At 34.6% G+C, this 25,347-nt stretch overlaps 1 long non-coding RNA gene across 3 annotated transcripts in view; it reads left to right on the forward strand.

Moving 5' to 3' along the window:
* The first annotated feature begins 16,260 nt into the window (after positions 1-16,260).
* Positions 16,261-25,347, forward strand: part of LOC144318575 (uncharacterized) — a 52,020-nt gene continuing 42,933 nt past the window's right edge. The window contains exons 1-2 of one of the 3 annotated variants that reach the window (XR_013384618.1): positions 16,261-18,965; positions 19,323-19,461. This is a non-coding gene — a long non-coding RNA (uncharacterized LOC144318575). The other 2 variants (XR_013384619.1, XR_013384617.1) reach the window with 2 other exon arrangements.

A 25,347-nucleotide genomic window follows, 5' to 3' on the forward strand; every position in this document is an offset into this window, starting at 1 on the left:
GCATGAATTACATTGTATTTACCACTGAATGAAAGAGAAAAATATGTACATTGTTCTTACTATATGAAGCTCAGGTATACTTGGAATTCTAGAAATATTTAATGGTGGAAAAATCACTGCAGCATTTGATTTAAATTTCATATAATTTACAATCAAATGTGCACCCATTTCAAGCACAGAGTATTAAATATAAAGCTGAGCTGTTGATTACAGATAGTCAAATGCTTAATTTTTCTCTTATAAAATGCCAAATAAATACTACAGTAGTATAAATTGAAATATGCTGGCTGCTAATGTGCATTGACCAGAATCACAAGGAGAGGACTATAGCAAAAATATGATTTATGAAATAGGTACATGTAGTAGAACAATTGTAGAAAAATATAAATTCTACATATTGTTTCAAAGAACCAGCCATGTTACTACCTTAAACATGCCAATCAAATGAAAATCATTCAGATGCCTAACCTTTAGAATTGATTCAAAAATAGCATGCATCTTTTACTGGTGGAAACAGATATGTAGCTGATCTCTTTTTCCAACTACCCTATAGGAGTTCACCTGATTAAGATTTCTAATGCAAAAGAGGCAGGCCAGATGCTGGGAACTCAAATGCCATCTCCTCATCTGAATGCTGTTAAGCAGTTCCCATGGCATTTCTCATAGCCTTTCAGTGTGTGCTTGTCACTAAACTCAATCCCACAGATAAAACAGAAAATATAAACTCCTGAGGGAGGAGAGTTAAGTAAGTGCTTCTGTCTAGCACTAAAGCTTCAACCAACAATCTCAATCCTCTCACCATATACAACCAAGAGTTTGGCATGGATGGGTAATAAGTTAAAGTAAGGAATGCACAGTCTATGAATAGGTGTGCACACATGGATACATGAGTGTTCACAACTAATCTCCATGTTGAAGACATTGCAAACCCTATCATCCATATCCATTCCTGAGAGTGTGTGTTGTTACTTAGAAAATACATTTAGCTAGTGAAGAGGGCTTTAAAAGGTAGAGAAAAATGTTTTTAAGGATTATTGGTTCAATATTTATATATATGTACATATATTATTAAATATATTATATTAAAAATAAAAATAAAAATAAAAATATATTATTATATATACATATACAAGTATATTTCCACAGGTTTTTGCAATTCTTATTTTCAAAATGAGTCTAAAAAGAAATCATCTTACAGATACATTTTCCATTGGTATCTAAAATTAAGATATTTGTTAAGTATTCATCAAATAAAAAATAAGCTATTTGGCCAAATTATTTATCTTAAATCTTCATTAAAGTAGGCTATCAGAGGTTATAAAGTATCAGAGACTATAAAATAACTTATCAGAGACAGGCAGACTGAAATATAACTCTTACAGAAGAAACCAACTCAAGAAATTCTGAGTAAAAGGGACAGAGGAAAAAGAGAAAGAGAGAGTGGGAGGTAACAGCTAATAATGGATAAAGTGAATAGAAATATCTTGGACACACTTATGGAAACTATAAAATGGTAAGGGCATACTCTGCTGATGGCACAAGGCAGGAATAAGTACTAGAATTGAAAGAAGGGAGAGTGGAATGTGTACAAATGCTGATTGATTTCTTAATCTACTCTAACATAGGGATTGAAAAGAGTATTGTTTCCATACATGTATCTTCCAAATTCACAGACATAGCAGCTACACAGAGGTTACCTCTGGGTATAGAATGCTATTTTGTTTATTAATTTGGTAATAATTAATAATAATAATAATAATAATATTGGAGAGGGCACTTTTTGTTTATTAAATATGCCACTACTACTAACAACAATAATGATACTAACTACTAATAATACTGCCAACTACACTTCAGCCACTGTTCTTTATATACCATAATTTATTCAATACCTTCACAATCTGTAAAAGCAAAGTATCACAGGACAAAGGACATGATTTGAGCCCAGGAAGGTCTCTAGTTCCTGTCCTCTTAAGCATTAAAGTCCTCTTAACTGCCTACACTATTATAGAAGTAAAGAAAGAAACTACCATTTATTGAGTTCTTTCATTTTTTACTTGGTAACAACTTTATATATACAATCTCATGTAATACTTCTCAAAGTCCTGTAAAGTCATTATTGTTGTCCCAGCTAAATTCAAATAAATTACCAGAGGTTAAAGCATGAGCAATTGATAGAGGAGATATTCAAATCTAGGTCTGTCTGACCTCAAAGCACATATTTGATTGCCCTTTCAACCAGTTAACAGAATACTACTGCCTGTACAAAGCCAGTGTTTTAACCTTAATTTCACATACACTCTTCCTAGGACCTTAAAGCTGTATATAGAAGCATAAGTTAATATGATGAATACCCAGCTGTCCTTATGGTGATAAGAAATCTTTGGGTTATATGGGTACACATGTTTCTCAAAGGAAAATGTGATTTATACATTTAAAAGTATTATTTTAGAAATTTATGTTAAAGCTTGGAAAAGAGTAAGCATAACATGAATGTAGATTTTCTCTCTCCTCATGAAAATCATCTTGGTGTGGCTATCTCAAATTTTCCTTAAAAATCTTTAAGGAAGAAGAAAGAAATTTTCTTCATGAGCCATAGGCAATGCAAGACTTAATTAAATAATGAATATATATGTATAAATATAGAGCTGTTGCTCTGGATATGCCAGTGGTTTTATTTTATGGCAAGCTGAATGAGGGCTCCTTGAGGGCTTGGTTCTCTCCTATTGCACATGATAATTCCAGGACCAATAATGGTGACTGGCACATAGTATGTGCTTGGACTCACCATGTGCTGAAAGAGGGCTCAGCATACGCATGGCTAAAGCATATAAACAGTGGAACAACATCCTTTATTAAGTATACCAATTACAAGTTTCTAGAAGCTACATTTGCTAATGGGACAGTGTTTCTTACTTTGCTGGATGATGTAGGGTGGGAATATGCAGAGCTATAAAAGGGAAAACAGTCAAGTCTACTGCTCTAATCTCTTAGTAGAGATCTTTAAACTCTTCTAGAACTTGGGTGTCTGGTCACATTTCCAAACTGTGGTAATACACTGCTAATAATTAGGTTGTAGGGTCTATATAGAATAATTTACAAATAAGAATCTCAAAACTATATTCAAGAGAAAGCAGGGAGAAAGGTGCTGAGTATTATCTACATAGATATGGAGAAAATTGTGTGTGTGAGTGTTTGTGTGTGTGTGTGTGTGCATGGTATATATATGTGTGGTTGCTTTAAATATCAATGCTTTTCACTTCCCCTATAAGTAACATTTGACTTAAGCCAGAGCTAATATTGCCAAATGAGCAAACATTCATGGATAAATGCCTCACATCTGGCAAAGTGAAGTTAGCTGACATTTACTTCACACAAAGGAACAAGGATGAGATCAGATGGAATCTCGTAGGGTCTAATATTGGTGTCTTTTTCTCTCATTTTTTTGTTGTTTTTGAAGAAAAGTAGGGAAATTCATTATCAGCAAGAAGTTAAAGGAGGAGATCATATTTTATTTATATTTTTAACTTACTTGTCTTATTATATCAATGGATACTTACTGTAAAAATAAGGAAAAGCACAGACATGAATTGTAGATGACTTGGAAAATGCAGGTACACATAAAAAAAGGGGGAAAATGGCTCATGACTCCTTAATTCAGGGAGAAACACTCTTAAAATATTGTTGTGTTTCTCCACAGTATTTTCTGTGTATGGGTAGAGAGACGATAGATTTGTTGAAAGAAACAAAAATAGACCTTGATAGAAGATGATAGATAGATTTACATGTATGGATAAAAATTATTTTTTACAAAACTAGAATCAAATTATATAAACTCTTTATGATGTGCATTTAATTTCAAATATATCCTAAATATTTTCTGATGCGGTTTTAAAAAACTTTTTAATTTTTTCATAATATTCCGATCATAATTATTTTATCTTATAGCAATAAGTTGCCATTAAAGAAAATTTATAAATGCACTTTCTAAAGATCACTTTGAATATACCTTGAAGAGTGGAGTTTTGCTTAAGAGTGCATGTTTTAATAGAAAAATGTGGTAGTAATCTAGATAAGAAACATTAAAGAGAGGGCAGCCCAAGGGGCTCAGTGGTTTGGTGCTGCCTTCGGCCCAGGGCATGACCCTGGAGTCCTGGGATCGAGTCCCACGTTGGGATCCCTGCATGCAGCCTGCTTCTCCCTCTTCCTGTGTCTCTGCCTCTCTCTCTCTCTGCTTCTCATGAATAAATGAATAAAATCTTTAAAAAAATAAATCTTTAAAAAACAATGTTAAAGAAAGAGACAAATATTATAAATGCAGGATGGGGAAAATTGAAAGATTAAGAGGAATAAAGAATAATGTGGGTAACTGGGTAGCTACCTGGGTGGTGATGTTTCATTTTTATTGAGGAGACAGGAAAAGAAGTTATATTGCTGTTTTTAAAGGAAATCAACATACAGTGATCACTTCAGTTGATGCAACAGGAAATAAAAGAAAAATAGACAATACTGGTATAAAATTAAGAATGAAAATTGAAATTAAGAATAATGTAATGTGTTGGATAAAGAAGTAGAAGATAATAGGAAATCAAATAAGAAAGAGACAATAAAGGGCCTAGAAAATGATGATTGATATGATTTCACAACCATGTGAGAATAAGTTAAAATATGCTAGGAAGGATAAGCAGTTATAACCATGGAGTGAATTTTTGATGCAAATAATAGAATGTATGTGGCATATATGGAAGTTAAAAAATATGAACCCTAATTATCCTCAAATGCAAGAGAAGAATTAGAGCATCACCAGAATTATTGAGTAAATTCATGTTTTCCTCGTTTATGCCATCCTTGTACCTTCTAGAGGTAAGTATTTTCTGGAATATCACATTTATTATTTATTATCTTGCTTTTTAAAATATATATTCATACCTAATACATATTTTCTCTTTTTCTATTTAGGTCAGTTCTAACCCTTGAACTATACAACAACAACTAGTAATGTTTTTGACTAATATAAGATGATATCTATTACAGGTGGAAATGCTGTCTCTGCAAAGAGGGTAAATATGAAGTCTCAAGAATCATAGTAGCCATCTCAGGTCCAGAGATCCCAAGCAATATGCGTTCTTTGTTACCAGTTATGTGTGTGACTTCTAGTGATTTTTTCATGATTTATGAAAGTATTACTAAAAATCCTCTTTGTAAATGGGAAGAAAAGAGGGGTGTTTAAATAAATATACACATGAGACACCTGGGTGGCTCAGCAGTTGAGCGTCTGCCTTCAACTCAGGGCATGATCCCAGGGTCCTGGGATCAAGTCCCACATCGGGCTCCCTGCTTGGAGCCTGCTTCTCCCTCTGTCTGTGTTTCTGCCTCTCTCTTTCTCTCTCTGTATCTCATGAATAAATAAATAAAATCTTTAAAAAATAAACATACACGTAAAGAGATAGTTAAAAATTTGTTTGTTATGTACCTAACAGAAATATACAATGATAATGCAGGCAATATTTTGTAATTAGTCAAAAATGTATAGTTGATATTTACCATTTCCTCTCTTTTTTTTACCTACACCATTTTTTCATCACCCTCAGCTAACCTCTCAGCTGGTTAGGGTCCTCTACTTGATGAGGTAATTTAATTTTTGAAGTATCTAAGTCCTCTATAACCTTGCATTTGTTGAATTACTTTTTCCAGTGACATCTACGATTTATCATAAAAGTACCAAGAAGTGCCAGCAAAACATTTAGGTAACATTCAGAGTCTTCCTTGCCTCCACCAGCAGCCTTATTTCCTCTTGGTACTTAGAACTGATCACCCTGTTCTGTCCATTGGCTCTGGAGCATAAGGAGCTTGCTGGCAGTTTCAACTTAAAAGAAAAAAACCAATTTGTATCCCATTTTTAAAATCCCATTAAGTTTTTTTTTTTTAATTTAAATTCAATTTGCCAACATATAGTATAACACTCAGTGCTCAACCATTAAGGTTTAAAGATTCTAAACAAAAAGAGCCCAAGATTTCAGGAAAAGAAAGCAAAAGTTTTGCAAGCCAATAGCTAAATGGTATAGTAGAGGCACTACTCACACTGCTCCTTAGGTCTCAGCTATGTGTATGCTGGCTGTAGAAGAAACAACACCTTAATTGTCATTGTTTTAAAGCATATACTACATTGTATAGGACAGAACTCCAACTTCACTGGATATTATTATTGGCAGGTGCCTTACCTGAATCTTCCATAATTATATCAGACTAGCTGACTCTAGCAATGGTAAATTTGACATAATATGTGAAATCCATGATCCATGAGCATGGGTTTTGTTTTTTTGTTTTGTTTTTGTTTGTCTGTTTTTAAGAGTGTGTTATTTGGTTACAGCAATGCAGTCTGCGGTATCAGGATTGTAAACGGTTTCCTAAAATTATGCAGAGTGGTAGTGACAGAGGCATTGTTACAGGAAAAGAAATCAAATTCATATCCTCTCTTCCCTTCAAATCTTTCACCAATAGCCTGACTACCTATGAAGGGACCACATCAGGTGCTTAACAGCCTTGGTACTTAACCACATACAAGTATTGAAATCATCTTTAATGTTGGGGAGCTCTGTATTGGGCCTATGCATAGTTTGCATTTTAACACCAAGACCACTTTGTAGATGGATAAGGAGTGAAGATAACTTACATCCAAAACACAGGTCATTTTATCTGACTATGGAAAAAGTCATTTTTATTAAATGTTGGCGAAAACTAACAGGGGAAATTATATTCATAGACTATATGCCCATTTAGAGAAGTAATTCACATGACTTTTATTAAATTTCCTTATCACCGAATCTTGTTTGTATCAAGTCTGCAATCAATTTGCAAATTGGTAGGGCCTTTGAATCCATGAAAACCCATTCCTTTGGCTATCACTTCTTCCTGGCAAAGCAGACAATCAGATATACTAGATATACTGCTCGAATTTTCACTCACCAAAAAAAAAAATTCTATTTGCCACTGTCTTTCAGGACAACACCTGAATAGAATCGTAATATGATTTTAGACTATAATTTAGTCTTGAGTAATGTAGAGGTTAGGGACAACAACACCCATGCAGTTAAAAAATCTTCATATAACTTTTGACTCCCCTAAAACTTAACTATAATAGCCTACTGTTGACCAGAGCCTTACAGGAAGAATGAATAACACTATCTTGTATATGTGTTATATACTGTATTCTTACAATGGAGTAGGCTATAGAAAAGAAAATGTTATTAAATCATAGGGAAGAGAAAATACTTTTACAGTATTTCACTTCATTTTCAAGAAAAAAAATCCATGTAAAAGTAGACCCTCACAGTTCAAATTTGTGTTACTCAAGGGTTAACTGGTGCCAGCATATCTACCTAAAAAAGGGGTTTGAGATATTTTTCTTCCTCCATCAACCTATAATAAAGAATTTCCCATGAAAACATAGAAATTAGTGTAGGAGTAGCTTTGCTGAAGTCTGAATTACTTACTTGTACAATTTTTTTGTGTCTTCAAAATCTACTCAAGGACTATCTAACATATACTATTTTCCATTTAATAAGGGATTGCTTCTGAAAGGCCCCCTTATGGCTTGGCAGATCACATAGCAGTTAGTTTAAATTGGCAGCTAAATCCCATAATCACTGTGACTCAATAGCCAAATCTTTAGATTCTGTGAGAGTCCAATAAAAAACCTGTTATTTAAAAGAAATAAATAATCTTCTAAGTCCTCTCATGTTACCATCCCAAGTCTGAGAGTCTCACTTCTTTCAAACTTACTCCTTAACACTTATGTGAAAGAATTAATGAAGTCATTGGAGCCCATATCATTATGGCCGCCTCTCCTACTACCAACACAGCTACAAAATAACTTTTTTTGATAAAGTAGATTTGGTCTTACCTTTTCTCAATGCCTTTGTGAATAAATTGGTTTCTAAGCCCTTTCAAGAGACACAGTTCAGATTACAATGAGCAGTGGCACATAATCCACTCTAACACTTCTATTTTATTGAAAATTTTAATTATTTCTCTCCACATTATGCTAGAAATAACGTGGCATGCCTATTTCATTTCATATAGACCACTTTTGAATCCAGGTATCAATCAGCCTATCAGAAGCTACTACCACCTTCAGGAGTGGAGGGATAATGGTAAAGAGGTAATATTATTATAGGTCCTAGAGCCTTTGTTGGGACTGCTTTGCAGATTTGAGGTCAAAGAAAGATTGAGTGATAAAATAGATAGCTTTTACTTAGATACCATAGGAAGCACATGGAGCAGAAGAAATATGTTGGTTTGGAGAAAGTGTCTTCATATTCCCATATCATCCACCAGCCCTCTGATTGGCTAAACATACCATGAGGTCAGCAGACATATGACATATGATGTGTTATAGAGAAAAGGTGGGAGACTGTGGACAGTTATCTTAAAAGTAAACATTCAATTGTCCAACATAATACTACAACATAGTTAGCCAGTCTTCTATGGTGGACACTTGGTTTGTTTTCAGAATATATTTTAATGAAAAATAAACAGTATAGCTATGACTACTTTTGGCACATATGAAATGTTTTCTCCAATGTATATGCCTATAATAGGATTACCACATTTTCAAATTCACAAAATAATGTGAAATGCTTGAACTATTTCATCCTTTCTCTAATTATATAAGAGTTTTTGTTACTTTGCATCCTTGCCAAAATTTTGCAAATTGGGAGATATAAAATCATAACTGAATGTGGTCTAAGAGTGGACACATTTTTTTTTTTTTCAAAATTAGAGCTGTGGAGGTTCATATGGCAGAAGAAAAGTGTTGGTAAAAAAACCCTCCAGATGAGAAAGCCAAACATTTGTGAGACTAGGATATTTTCTGAGTCATCTCTATAGATTATAAAACCACCCAGATGAAAAAAAAAAAAAAAAAAAAAAAAAAAAAAAAAAACCACCCTGATGATAGTAAGACTTGAGATAAAGTCGTAGAAGCAGGGGCTAATGTCTGAAATAGGAAGTAATTTAGTTTCTGATGTTATAATATTAATTTTTGAACTAGAGGAGGCATTTGTAAAATAAGAAAGATACACACCTAATCTTTAAATGATAATTGGATATTCTCTGTATTGGAAAACAAACCATCTTCACTAGAATGAACACCAACAGACAATGTTGTTTCCAGGGAGATCAGAGTTCAGTGAAGGCATAATATTGGCAAAAAAAAATGGTTAAAAAGATAAAGATATGGGGGACATGTGATTGTGTTTTGAAATAGTATTTATAATACTTTGTTTTAATTATATTTCTAGATGATTTGAAGTTATCCCCAAATGTCCTATACTATAACATGCCTTTTTAGAGCTCTTATATAATTTTTCAGGCTAAGTTATCTGTATCTATATCTATATACATATATGTAAATATAGACACATAGCTGGCTAGATATATATTTAAGTTACATACAATTATGATAGGGCTTAATACTCTTAATACTGTTTCATTTCTAATATTCATGTGATAAGTAGTCAGAGAATGAAATTCTTGGGTCACAAATATTTTCCTTAAAACTGTGTAGATGAATTACTGTTTTAGTTTTTTTCTTTATTTAATGTTATAGGTGAGAATATTAAAGGAGGCCCTAATTTTCTTCCTTTGTGGATATCCTAGTTTTTCCCCTTTGCATTTTTTAAACTTTCTGATTAGATTTTTATACAATTCTTTCTGTATTCTTGAAATTTAAAGAAAGTCACCATAATTTATGTAGACAGGGATATAGTTCTATTAATCTTCCCTGGAACCCTGCTGAACCCTTTCAAACTACAGGCATATGACATTCTTTGACTTTTTTTTTTATTGTATTTCATACTATAGCTTTCATTCCACTGTGCTCTGAGGTCTCTCTAGGGAGCACCAATTATCTCCAGGTATAATTCTGTTCTTGGTGCTCCAAACTTACCCTCTTTGCTTGTTATTTTCACTCCTTTGCCCCATCCTCATTCTGGGACATACTTTTGCTTCATATCACTTTCTGTAGTATCAACTCTGTTATTTCCTTCTCCTAAAGTATAAGGGACTTTTCTCCCTGCTGCTGTATTTAATTTAATTTCAATATTTTCCTATATCATCCATCTCTGTTTTATTTCAATCTGACTCTCAGCCAGAACTTTTGTCATGTGTCTTTTGTCTTATCATTCCACGTTTCATCTCCACTTACAGAAGATCCAGGTTATATTGAATTACATTGAAAACACAGATGGATACATTCTAGCATGTATTCTTTTTCTTACAGAGAGATTTTTTTTCAAAGCCTCTCTTTTTTTCTTATCCTTGAATGGTATAACTATTTTTTTCTTCCTTTTTGTCATTGTAGAATCTTTTTATAGGCTAAAACTGAGGGGTTTCATTCTTCTCTATTTTATAATATTAATACTGGAAAGATCTATTCAGGGATATCATTTGTACCAAAAGGAAAAGTTCTCCTGCTGTTTTCTCATCCTCTGGTATATTGCTGTTAGAATATGCATCACAGGCATAGTGATACAAAGCACTGTTTCAAATGTTTCTCATGAATAAGTTCATGAAAGTTTGTCATTTGCCATTCTGAAAATCTACAGTGGATTAGCATACCCTATTTCACTTGGCTATAATTGATGAAATTGTCCAACTTATTGCTCCGAAAAATAAGACTAAATTTGAGTTAAACAAGATGTGAGCTACAATATGTTTATATGTTAATATTTCCCCCTCCTTGCTTTCTGTAATTTCTAACATTTTTTTCTGATATTTGAATTTCACATATATATGAGCTCCCAATTTCTGATGACAGAATCAAGAAATCAAAACAATGAAACTGGTAACTGAGGAACTGGACATTTGGGATTACAGCAAAGATGCATTCAGAAGACATTGAAAACTGAAACTATTCTTCACCTTCAGCATCAGCATAGGCCAGGGGTTAAGCAAAGGCCAGAAAACTGGTGCATGAAGAGGTATATCTTGTCTCATGCCACAGACAGATCAGGGGGAGAAGTTCCAAAGGTATGGAGACACTCGTCATGTATCAAGTGTAGAGTTGCTCTGAAATCTTCAACGTGCTGGTGATGTCTCCCTCTTTAACATAAGATAGCTGCAACCATTCTGAGCATCACACTTAGGAACAACTATGGTTTAGCATGAGGAAGGGGGCATTCTGGTGACCATATCTTTATTATATTGGAAAACATGTCCCAAAAGTTGCCCAGCAAGGTTCCATTGGTTAGCATTTGATCCTATTGCATTCATTAACAAAAAAAAGAAAGAAAAAGAAGAGACAAAGACAGAGAAATTAGGTGTTGAGCATTTTTAACCTCCGAGATGAAAACCAGCCTCTACTATCAAGGAAGAATGGCACACATCCATTCATGGGCTTATGTCATGGAGAACCAGAGAGGAATATATATTTTTGTGGGATTGTGAAGAAATATTCATGTATCATCTTGCTCTGAGTGTCCAGAACTATCACCAATGAACTCAACAGTCTTTTTCTTAAATTCCCAAACAAAAAGAATGCTTAGAGCAGATTGATTCCAAAGATTTTAGAAGACTGGCACATAGGTTTTTCCTATTAGTGTGGCAAATAGAATATTTTGTTATCTTTGAACCATGTTTTAAACATTATTTAAATTAATATATCCAAAACTGTCAAAGAATCCTGAACCCACTCCCAAAATTTTATTCTCTAGGATTTTAAAAATATGCCTCTACGTCCAGACTGATACAAAACCTAGAAGAAGGAAAAAACAAAAGTATCTTAATTTCATGTGACTTTGTCACAGCTATACTGAATAGCACTTCTACCTCCTGTTTATGTCATTAAGTCATCTGGCAGAGCCAAAGACTACTATTCCTCATCTTATTAGATAAACCTCACCCAAGTCCATCCAAAATAAAAATGTTAAGCTGGAGAAATGGTTAATATTAAGCTACTTTATCAGTTTAAAAATCAAGCTAGCTAAGGTTAGTGGGGAGAAAATCTAGAGTAGCCTAACAGAGGAAATTCATATCTGTGTCTTCCATTCTCTAGGAATGGTTAACCTGCAGGAAAGTTCTCAGTCTGTTATGTCTGTCTTGTGTTTGAGGCGACCCATACGAGGCAACTTTGTGGTTTCACTGCACCCCTTTCTGCAGTCAGACACACCTTTAGGCAGCTCTACTCCTGGCAGCCTTTCTGCTTATTTTAGCCACCAGCAAAATTGTAGTGTATAATCATCATCACTGATTTCAAATACTACATTACAGTGGGGAGAGGGAGAGAATGCACCTCAGGTCCTAAACTCCGTATATGATACAAGGCTTCCCTTGTTTCCTTATCTCACTACAAACCAGTAACTTTCAATGGGCTTCTCTTTTAAGCGTTCTCTGTAACTTCCCTGAGATGATACTGTTTCTCAGGAAAAGAAGCAAGTATAAAGTGTTCCTTGGTGACCTCAAGTCTAGTTCCATATGTACTAGACCTACTACTAATTCTTTATTATTCCCTATATATGAATAGCATCCTTCCCTAATTAAAAACAGAGTTTCAGACTTCTTTTTTTTTTCAAACTTGAATATTCTGTTAATCATTTCAATAAGAGTTGAGAAGGAAAATTAGATAAACTTGTTTGTTCCTTTCTGCATCTTAGCTTGATATCTTTCATGCATTATTTTATACCGCTAAAATTTGAAGGAAAAAATTGGAAAAACACTTTTACAACTGAGAGAAAAAAAAGATAATTTCATCCAAAAAATATTTCTCTGAAGCTACTGAAGCCAACATAAATAAACTAAATTTTCATTTCCCACCTGTGGGTATGTTATTGTTATTGTTGTTCAATTATTGACATGTAAAATTTTTGTGAAGGTAAATCACTCTGAGACGATTCCTTAGTATAAGGTAATTTCTCAGCAGACGATTTATAAAGTGTATTCTAGTATAAAAAGCTTTATAGGATGTTTTGTACCTTGAATCCTTCTTTTTTTTTTCAGCCTTGACTCCTTCTAAGTGAGATCTCAAGACCAAAAAGATTAAAAAAAAAAGATTAAGAAGTAAGGAAATACTTCAATTAAAACATCCACCAATCTCCACTCCCTCACACACACCACCATTTTAATAAACACACATGATCTCCTTTTCTCCCACCTATTTCCAGAGAATAACATCGTAATAAACAGTTTTATCAGAGGTGCTGAACAGAGCACAAAATGCTAAGATGAAAGAGATGAGAAAGCTAAAATATAGTAAGTTGATAAACACTTATGTTAAAGAATACATAAATAAAAGAGATAGCTGTAAGAATTCTTAATAAGAAGAATTGTGTGTATGAAATCTGATAACTCTTTCCAGAGCATTATCAGTGGAAATACATCCATTGAGAAATCTCTTAAGAAAGATTTAAACCAGGTAAACCATGAGAAATTCTGAAGATTAAACCTACAAATATTCTCTAAATTATAATAAAGGTCTTCAGGCTCTAGCACAGGGGAGCTTATAAAAATAGATGCAACCATTCTGGAAATAATTTTGCAAGTATTTAATGAACCTTAAATTATACATATTTTACCAGCCAGGAACTCCATGCCCCAGTGTTTATACAGCCTAGCAAAATGTAAGCCAAGTAAATAAAGAGACACATATGAGGATATTCATGACTCTGTGTGTATGTTTGTGCATATGCAAGTGTGTTTATTTTGTGATAGCAAAGAGAGGAGAACAATCTAAGTGGCAATAAATGAATAGAGAATAAAATGTGATCTGTAGAAACAATAAGACATCTTACAGCAGTAAAAATAAAATACATCTACATACATCAACATGGACCTCAAGATGGATCAAAGGCCAATATTAAGAGGAGAAAAAACGACAACTGTAGTTCCAATAATGTAATTTTGTAGATATGAGATCATGATGATGATTTTTTAATAAGGAGATTTATAAGTGGTTTTAAGACATACATTAGATACCATAGGTAGCATGGGGATAAGGAAAATGAGGTAAAGAATGATAGATAACAATAAAATAAATATAGTGGGATTCTCTGTGGAGAAAAAACCAATAGTCTAATTTTGAAGGTTATGATTCATTTAATTTTGTCAACCTGAGGTCAAATGTAAAATCAAAAGATGAATAAAATAAAGTCAGATGAAAATTGAAAATATTTACTTTAGTAAATTCGGGTTTTTAAAAATTGTTTATTGAGTGCAGCCCGGGTGGCTCAGTGGTTTAGCGCCACCTTCAGCCCAGGGTGTGATCCTGGAGACCCAGGATCGAATCCCACATCGGACTCCCGGTGCATGGAGCCTGCTTCTCCCTCTGCCTGTGTCTCTGCCTCTCTCTCTCTCTCTCTCTCTCTCTCCCTCTCATGAATAAATAAAAGATCTCTAAAAACTTTTTCATTGAAAAATAAATTCAGAACAAATATTAGGACCTTATAGTATAAATTATGGAGTTTGTTTCATGTTACAGCTTAATTATAAAAGGCACCTTGACCAAACCTACATGTCTGTAATACAATGAACCTTTTCATCCTCTATTCTACATGGCATCTTATAAGCTATCACCACTCTGAAAATTCCATTGTTAGTGATGTATTTTTCTTAGTTTCTATGTTTGCTCATTGTTCTGATTTTCATATTAGTTTCCTAATTGTTCCCTCTTATTTCCTTTCCCTGGGCTACCCTTCTCCTCTGGGCCTTTTCGTTCTCCTTTCACCCCACAGCATTTATCTTTGGGATCTCAGCCAAAACCTCTCTGTGTAGACGAGGATTTCAACAGACTTCAAACACATCATTTACAAATCTGAACACTGGATCTTTACTTTGATAAACCCAGTCCTCTTCCACTGTTCTCCATCTCATTGAGCAGCCCTATCATCTAAAAATTTCCTTCTTCATTTCTTTCTCATGAATCCTACATATCCAGTCCACTGAGTACTGATGATTTATGATTTTTTTTTCAAATTTATCCATTTTTTCCATCTCTACTGTCACTCACAATCATGTCATGCCTGAAATGCTTCAGTAGCTTTTTTTTTTTTTTTTTTTTTAGAAAGAGAGGGAGAGAATGTATGTCTTCTTTCGAAAAACATCTATTCAGGTCCTCAGATCCTCTGCCCAATTTTTTAATTGGATTTTTTGGTTGGTTGTTTCTTACTTTTGAGTTGTATAAGTCTGTATGTATTTTGGATATTAACCCCTTATCAGGTATATTATTTGCAAATATAGGAATAACTAGAGTTTTAAAAATTACATGTAGTGCTCGCTTCGGCAGCACATATACTAAAAATTACATGTAAACTTTAAATTCAAAATGTTGGCACATAACTCAAATGTTTTAAAAATACCATATAAAAAAAACAGATGACATCTGTGGCAGGATTTGAGCTATAGGCCATGAGATGGCAATCTCTGTCTTGCAGAGGCTGGTTCCATTAAAATACATTTGTTGTCACATATTACTTAAGCATTTTCCAGTCTTCAAATTTCTTAGATTTCCTCATGTATGATTATGAATATTTATATCATGTTGAAAGAATTTACTTGATGTTCTATTTTTATTTTTCACTAATTTCCATCAGGACTAAGTTAACAGATAATCAAAAATTAAGAATTAATGCACAGATAAGAAGACACAGATGGTGGATAAATGAAATAATTTATGTACAATTTCAACTTTAACGGTTTAAAAAATGGTTGCTTTCAAAGTAGAATAAAACATAACATAGACCCTAGGTGGGAGGCAGAAAACCTGGAATGCAATAATGATAAAATTAACTTTGCCTAAAAGCTTCCCCAAATTAGATGCACATTATTAGCATGAGACAAATAGCTCAGAGGGAATAATGCAGAATAAAGCAGAAGCAGGTACTCATTTGCATAAATTTGATCAAATTTTCACTTAAGTTGTATGTAATTCTTCATGGCAACTGAACATATTTTGGAAAGAGTTTAAAAAACACTAAAATGTGCAAGAATAAAAAAAATCAGTAATTGTCAAAAATAAGTGATATATCTATCCTTAATCTCTAAGGAAATGTGATAAAATACAACTTCAAATAAAGGACAAATATACCCAACTAAAAATGTGACATAAGTACATAATCATTCACAAAAATGATAGAAGGAGCAACCAAAAGTTGTATTTTGAGCTTTGTACCTCTTCAGAATTAGGCTGTGTCAATAATGAACTTTTGAACACAGAATTAAGTCCCAGATAGATAGGTATCTTGCCTACAGTAAGAGTTCAAGAAGTCTTTCAGGAAAAATTCCATAAAAGGCAAGTTAAAAAAAAAAAAAAAGAAAGAAAGAAAGCAAGTTAAGTCCTCTTTCTATATGAGAACATGGGTTATTCCTTTTCTAATGAGATTTGTCCTAGGGACCCCTGGGTGTCTCAGTGATTGAGTGTCTGCCTTCAGCTCAGGTCATGATCCCGAGGTCCTAGGATTAAGACTTGTGTCAGGCTTCCTGTGGGGAGCCTGCTTCTCCCTCTGCCTGTCTCTGCCTGTCTCTGTATCTCTCATGAATAAATAAATTTAAAAAAGAGAGAGAGAGAGAGATTTGTCCTTGATCAGATGCCCTCTTGTCCCCTCAGGGTCTTCCTGAAACAATTATCTATTTGGTTACTAATTATTGACTCATAGCCTTGACTTTTTCTCCCTTTAATCCACAAACATTCTTTATTTAATCTTTAAAAAAAATTTTAAATCAACATATTATCTCACCCCAACTTTTGATCCTTAACTTCCATCTTTTCTTTAGAACCAAACTTCTAGAAAGAGGACTTCAGTTTTTATACCATTACGGAGAAAAATCATATATATTTTTTCACAATATAGAAGTTTTTGTTGATATAAGAACCAGATTTTCTTTTTTAAAGAACCAGTTAAACAATGAAGTTTTATATGCAAAACTAAAAGTTCAAACTGTCTCTCTTCCTAACTCTCTGCTGTGGACCTTCTTCATCTAAGATAGATTATATTGCTGATTAGGTGCTAAAATGAGCGTGATGCTGAGTGTTTTATATGTATTAAATAACTTAATGTTATCATAATTATTTGGAAATATTATACTGTATTAGATCAGAATCCAAACTTTCAGACAAAACTAGAGGAACACAAGTTGCCAGCTATGAATTTAGCATTCAAAGTTCACCTTCTGCTGCAATAAGCAGAACAGAAAAACAGCAAAAAAGGGAAAGAGTTGTCAGAATATTTTCTTAGAATCCTTTATCTACCCCCACTACATTCAAAGTACCAAAATTGTGAGTTCATAGTTATCAAAAGCAAAAAAACCCAAAAAACTAAAAACTTTGTGTGTATCTAATTCCTTCAGGGCTCTGGAATAAATACACACACACACACCATACAACCTAGATGCCAAAAGTACACAAAAAAGCAGAAAATTGTATCACATTTTTCTCTTTTCACCTGATAAACTGTCATGTAGATTAAAACCCAATTCAAGCATCAGCCCCATTCACAGGCTTTTCCTGACCGCCATAGATCTTCTGTCTCTTCTTTGTGTTCCCATGATATTTTCTCTTATAATACTTGCAACTCTCCATTATAATTTTTGGTTTTATTTGTCCTGCAAATAATGCTAGTTCACTGGGGTTATTACTCACCTCTCTATCCTTGAGGCTTAGTGTAGTTTCTAGCACATAGTAGATGCTCACATGCAGAAGGGAAGGAAAGGAAGAAGAGACAAAAGGAGGGAGGACAATGAGAAGAGAGCAGGTAACCACATTCTGAAAATAAAAAGTACAATTTTACAGGAAGTGGTTAAGATCGTTTGTGTGCATAAAAGGAGTAAGAAAGACAAAAATATGTGGAACGGGAAAAAAAGCTAAAAGTTATCTGGATTCAGTGAAGGCAAGGACTTTGATTTATGGAATTTCTTTTCTTCAACATTTATTTTTTTATTTTATAGAGAGAAAGAGAGAGTGGGGATGGGGGGTAGAGACAGGGAGAGAGAATTTCAAGCAGACTTTCCACAGTGTGTGGAGCCAAACTCAGGGTTAAATCTCAATGGCCCTGAGATCATAACCTGAGCCAAAACCAAGAGTCAGATGCTTAACCAACTGCACCACCCAGGAAGCCCTGATTTTTGGAATTTCAAAAGGCTAACAAGTAATGTGATAAATATTTCTGAAGCTCTATGATATATAATTAAATAGTAAATAAAAAATAATTAGAAACTATTAATATAAACAGTAATGTATCTTATAGTGGTGACTAATGACAGGCAGGTTCTTTTATACATTCCAATTATATATAGAGTTTAAAGCAAAATAGCAGGAGTCAATGCTTATACATGAATATATTTTAAATATTTAGTTTGCTAATTAACTATATGTCCTACTACAGCAATAATTAAGATGTGTGATTTCTTAGTATTTGGTACACTGAATATGCCACATCTGAGAACTTAGACAGCAATTTTCATTATTATCATTATTACGATCACATTTAATATCCTTTTACTCAAACACTCTCACCATGAAAATGAAGCCTTATCTTTCATCTTTTGCTACTCATTCTCACCTGCTTCATCGAATTAATTTATCTGTTACAGGTATGGCATATGTAGGTATCCTTCAAATGTATGATCTCAAACTGCTATAAAATTTGCCATTGGTTTGTTTCTGTTCTTTCCAATGTTATGTCCGTAATAAATGTAGCTGCAAAATTAATCTTCCCTTCCCTATGCTCATGTTACTTTAGTTAAAGAACAATTTCCTACTCACAAGAGAATTGGGCTAAAACTGTTATTTTTTGCATTTTTGAGTTTCCCTTGAATGATTCCCTTATATCTAGTTAACAATCTGTGTCTGCACTTTTCAGAGGAGAACTGCAACCTTTCTGTGAATCCATCTGGGCCTTGTTCCATTTTGAAATCTAGGGCATTTTCCTATTTGACTCCCTCTTGATGAAATGTTCCATAATTTGAAGTTCAAGTATGTGAGTTATTTAATTACTCTAAGATTCAAGCTAGCACACATATTTTCTACCATATATTGTGTGTTTATGTTCATCTGCACACTAAACAGAATGTATTTTGCTTTTTCTGTAAGCATCGATTTTCTATAATAATGAGACATAGGAGTGTCTGGACACACAAAAGGCACACAAATACAAAATGAATGAAATGATACTTGTATCAAGATAACTTCCACAGTTTTAATATAATGGACAGTAATTTTTGAAACTGTGCTATTGAATTTTTATGGCTGCAGTAACAAATAACCACAAAGTTGGAGGCTTAACCACACCGTCTATTATAGTAATTCCCCTTATCTGTGGTTTTGCTTTCCACAGTTTTAGTTCTCCAAGGTCAACCATAGAAGGAAGCAGAAAGCCAACAATAGCCTACTGCTGTGTCACAATGCCTACATCATTCACCTCTCCATCTCATCATGTAGGCATTTTGTCATCTCACATGATCACAAGAAGAAAGGTGAGTACCTTACAATAAGATATCTCTAGAGAGAGAGAGAAACCACATTTACATAAATTTTGTTACAGAAAATTATGATAATTGTTTTATTTTATTGTTGATGTTAATCTCTTACCATGTCTAATTTATAAATTAAGCTTTATTGGAGACATGTATGTATAGGAAAAAACGTAGTATATATAGGGTTCGGTGCTATCCATAGTTTCAGGCATCCACTGGGGGTCTTGGAATGTATACCCCATGGATAAGGGGGGACCCATACTTTACCATATAGTATCCTATAGTTCTGTAGGTGAGAGGTCCAACACTGGTCTGACCTGGCAAAAGTTAAAGTGTCTGCTGGCTGCAGGGCTGCATTCCTTTCTGGAGATGTTAGGGAATAATGTTTTCTTGTGGTTTTTTTAGCTTCTATAGAGCACTCACATTCCTTGGCTCATGCCCCTTTTCCTTTTTCGTCAAATCCAGCAACGGTAGGTGGAGTCCTAATTATGCCACCATCTCTCTAGTCCTCTGCAGCTGGGAAAGATTCTCTGCTTTTAAGAACCGGTGTGATTAGATTAGGACCATCTGGATAATCCGATCTAATCTTCCTATCTCAAGGTCTTTAACCTCAATCAAATCCGCATACCATTTGCCATGTAAAGTCATATATTCCCAGGTTTCACAAAATTGGGAATGGCCATAGGGGTTGGTGAGCATTACTCTGCCTACTCCGACCTCAAATATACATACCTATAAACATCTCTTATGTACCCACTATATGATCTGGCAATGTGATCTGGAGAAACTTAGGAGTGCAAAGTAGCATTTTAAAAGTACTATGAGAGTATATCTTAAAAGTAAAAAAAAAAACAATGTAAACATAACTAATAAGTGGTGAAAATCTTGTTTCATCTCAAAGCCAACTCCAATCCTATTCCTTCTGCCATAATAAGCACTATATTCATACTTTATACACTTACATATATATTCATACAAATATAAATAAGATCATAGTTTTATTGGTAATTGCTTTAACAAATATATTATCATTTTTGCACATCATTGTATATAGATTCATGTCAGTCTACAGTCTAGCTAATACACAATTTACTAAATGTTTGCAATATTAAACTTTTCTATTTTTTAGCTTAAAAATATTTTGAAGAAAATTTTGGGGATTAAAACTCTGAGTATATGTATGTACGTATTAGGACTTCTTGGTTACATGACAAAAATGCAATTCAATTAGCTCAACAACAAAAACAACTTATTGGTTAATGTAAGGTGCATATCAAGAACTATTAGATTTATGGATTAGTCATCAGCATGTGTCCATCCAGATCTCCATTTTTCGTTATTTGGTGTCATTCTGAGATAATTTCTTTCAATATGGTGGAAGATTATATCCAGCTGCCCAAGTCAATATCCAAACAAGAGAGAGTAACTTTGCAAATGTTTGGAAAGATCCAGTAACAGCACTGATAGGCTTAGTCTGAGTCATATACCCAGATAGTAGAAGACAATAAACTGTGAGTAAGAAGATGGACTATTCTGACTTGAGTCGCAGAATTGTGAAAGAGAGCATGGGGATCCCCACTGAAACAACAGGATAGAGAAGATTGCCCTGGTTTAGTTTAGGCATAAATTCCCAAAGGAAGGGAACTATGAAGTGTATGTTTTTCTGTGGAGTTTCTGAATTAAAAGGTATGTCATTTATAAACTTCATATTGTTATGAGCTGTATTCTATCCCACACAAAATTTATGTGTCCTAACACTCAATATCTTAGAATGTATTAGATCTGGAGATGAGCCTTTAAACCTTTAAACAGATAATTAAAGTAAAATGAGGTCATGTCAGGGAGGATGTAATCCAACATGACTGGTGTCTTTATGAGAAAAGGAGACCAGGATACAGGCAACACATGGACTTGGGGGCAACCATGTGAATGCACTGTGAGAAGGCAGGCACCTACAAGCCAATGAGAGAGGCCTCAGAAGAAACCAAACCTGCCTACATCTTGATCATAGAATTCTAGCCTCCAGAACCATGAGAAAATAAACTTCTGTTGTTTATCCATCCAGTCTGAGGAACTTTGTTATGGGAGCCCTGGCAAACTAATATAATAGTTATTGACAAATTTATATAGAGAGAGATGGTGACATTTAACACTCTTATGAGCCACATAAGAAAGTGACTAACCTGCTTTTATTTTTTATTATTAATGTTTTCCATTTTTGACTAAAATGGCATCTCATTTTAAATAGTTATTTCCCTAAGGATTAGAAAATTTTAATATTTTGTGTCATTTTTGGTCATTTTGTATTTCACCTTCTATGAATTTGCTGTTTATATCCTTCATTTTCATAGGGTTATTTTTCATTTTACACCCTTGGTTTGATTTTATGTTACAAATACATTCTTCTGGTTTGTTGCATGTCTTTTTTTTTATTTGTATCTAAGCCTGAGTGTTAGTGTGAGTCTGCTAAGAAGCACACAGAACAAAGTGGAATTAGACATGCAAGATACTTAATGGGAAACATCATGAGAAAAAAAATGGAGAGTTAGCCTGAGGATGTAGGAAAAGCCAGTAGGACAATGGTGTAGGTCTACCCATTGAGGAAGAAAGGAACAAGAAGGAAACAACAAATAGACTGTGGTGCAGTTCTAAGAAAGTTTTATCAAAACCCCCAGGAGCCAAAGTCACTATCAGAAGAGTTGCCCATCTCCCATGTATGGTGCTGCCTTAATATCACTGCAATATGCTGTCATTTCTTGGGAGCAATTCGTGTGAGGTGTGGTCTCTGTGCAATATACAGTGTGACCACAAAAGCTGGAGATTTTGATCAATTATGCTCCATGCAGTCAGTGATCCACGAGGTAATTCAGAACCTTCATGGCAGCTACAGCCTGTATGCTCTAAGATACATTCCTGGTGCTTCCTCTGCTCTGTTCACTAATGCAGAAAACTTCATTTTCCAGAATCCTCTGCGAGCTACATTTTGGCATTTTCTGCCAATGGTAGTTTCTCACAGGAGACCAGAAAGTGGGAAGAAGAGAAAAGCTACCGGATTTCTTGCTCTTTTCCTCTGCTTTTGGAGAGTGTCTCCAGCACTGATTGTTCCTCCTCCAGGGCTCCAACTTTTGTGGAAAGCTTTATTCCCCATTAATTCCAGTTTCCATTGATCTAGGAATATAGATATAATTATTGAACATAGAAGTGTAATTTTGGTCAAATCCTAGAGGCTCAAATGCCAGTTGTAAGTAGGTTTTTAGGGAGAATAGAAGAAGAGAGTAGATTTCCATGAATAGAATAGAATAGAATAGAATAGAATAGAATAGAATAGAATAGAATAGAATATTAGCAGATTTCCATGGTGTGCAATACAAGTTCAACCCCACCAGCAAATTTGGGAGACGTTGTGGAGTGTATTTTAGCATTATCCCAAGAAAGAAATCTGAAATATTTATTGACCACTACTCATCTGTCATTGAAATATCAAACTCAGGGACTTCCAGTCTTCTGTGTGCATAAGCTAAACACTCACACTCATCCACAGCTGGAGGGGGAGGGTAATAAATGTCTCTGGTAGAGCACTTCTGTAATTATCAAGGTAGAGACCGACGGGGTGTATGTTTGGCACAAGCATCATCTTGTATAGTTAATGTCCCCTTTGGAGACAAAATATGAATTTACCCAACACTGTGTTTGAACACTTTAACTAGACAAATGGGAAAGGGAAAAAGGTTTTGTTAGCCTTTTCATTTGCTAGAATGGTAATAAAGTCATATGTGAGGAATGTGATAGAATGGGATGGGGTAAGAGCCAGTGGGTACCAAACAACAAACAGACAAACAAAAAAACCTTCAAGAGCACCAAACCAGCTTCTTCATGGGAGAGAATTCATGTAATAAATGGAGTCCCTCAAGGAATCAATATTGACTTATACTCAATCCACACACAGACTTTACGAAGCACTGTCATCGATTCATCATTCCCAGCAAAAGACTATTTCTATTTTATTTTATTTTTTTATGAAACAAAAATATTATGAGGTCTTAATTAAGACCTTTCAATTCCAAATAATAAAAACCCATATGAGCTAGCTTAGTTTAGGAGTTTGTGCTTAAGCTAGTCAGAATTATCATATGGCCAAAAACTATATATATAGGCAGGTCTCATGAGATTCTAGAATCAGGAACTGAAAAGTCATCTGAAAAAGAAGCATATATTTGTTTTTCTATGAGTATCTTGAGTTTAGGTGATCTGGGTTTTGGTTTGGTTTGGTTTGGTTTGGTTTTGATTTTGATTTTGTTTGTTTGTTTTTTAGCTTAGATCACATTCTCCCTCTCCCTCCTTACCTTCTTCTTCTCTCCCTCCCCCTCCTGTACTCCCTTCCTCTCTCCCTCCCTTAATTCTTTCTACCTATCCTATTTGTTGTCTGTGCTTCTACAAAAATATGTTCATTTTCTATTTTACATAACAAATTTCTAGAAACTTAATGGTTTGAAATAACATTAATTCATTATTTCACTGTATCCAGGGGTCAGGAGTCTGAACGTAGTAAGTTAACTGGGTTCTCTGCCAGGGTCTCACCAGACTGAAACCACAATGTCAGCTGGAACTCGGGATGCCCTTCAACACTCATTGGTTGTTTGCAGAATTTGGTTCCTTTTGGCTGTAAGAATAAAGGCAGTTGGATTTTTCTTTTTCTCTTTTTTTAAGTTTTTATTTAAATTCCAATTAGTTAACATACAGTGCAATATTAGTTCCAGGTGTACAGTATTAGTGATTCAACACTTCCATACATCATCCAGTGCTCATCACCACAAGTGCCCTACTTGTCCACCTCCTACCACCCCAGTAACCATCAGTCTGTTCTTTATAGCTACAAGTTTTTTTCTTGATTTGCTGCTCTCTCTCTCTCTCTCTCTCTTTTATTTCCCTTTGCTCATTTGTTTTGTTTCTTAAATTACACATATGGGTGAAATCATATGGTATTTGTCTTACTCTGACTTACTTAGCATAATACTCTCTACCTCCATCCAGGTCATTGCAAATGGCAAGATTTTATTATTTTTTATGGCTGAGTAATATTCCCTTTTTTAAAAAAAAATATTCATTTATTCATGAGAGACACACAGAGAGAAAGGCTGAGAGACTGGCAGAGGGAAAAGCAGGCTCCCGGGACCCCAGGACCATGCCCTGAGCCAAAGGCAGATGCCCAACCACCGAGCCACCCAGGCATCCCTCCCTTTCTTTATCCAATCATCAGTCAATGGACACTTGGGCTGTTTCTCTAATTTGGCTTTTGCAGATAATGCTGCTATGAATATCGGGGTGCACGTATGCCTCTGAATTAGTATTTTTAAAAATATTTTTTTTATTTATTTGAAGGAGAGAACACACGCAGGAGGATCAGGAGAGGGAGCAGCAGTCTCCCCACTGAGCAGGGAGCCCAGTGTGGGGCTTGATCCCAGGACACTGGGGTCATGACCTAAGCCAAAGGCAAAAGCTTAACTGACTGAATGACCCAGGTGCCCTTGAATTCGTATTTTTGTATTCTCAAGGTAAATGCTGAGTAGTATGATTGCTGGATTATAGGGTAGTTCTATTTTTTTGACTTTTTGAGGGACCTCTGTATGGTTTTCCAGAGTGGCTGCACCAGTTTGCATCCCTACCAACAGAGCAAGAGGGTTCCTCTTCTCCATATCCTCACCAATAGCTTTTATTTCTTATGTTGTTGATTTTAGCCATTCTGACAGGTGTAAGGTGGTGGCTCATTGTAGTTTTGATTTGTATTTCCCTGATGATAATTGATGATGAGCATCTTTTCATGTTTCTGTTGGCCATCTCTCTATCTTACAGAAATGTCTGTTCATTTCCTCAAGGCAGCTGTATTAT

Source organism: Canis aureus, chromosome 8 (assembly GCF_053574225.1).
Source record: "Canis aureus isolate CA01 chromosome 8, VMU_Caureus_v.1.0, whole genome shotgun sequence".
Classification (NCBI taxonomy): domain Eukaryota; kingdom Metazoa; phylum Chordata; class Mammalia; order Carnivora; family Canidae; genus Canis; species Canis aureus.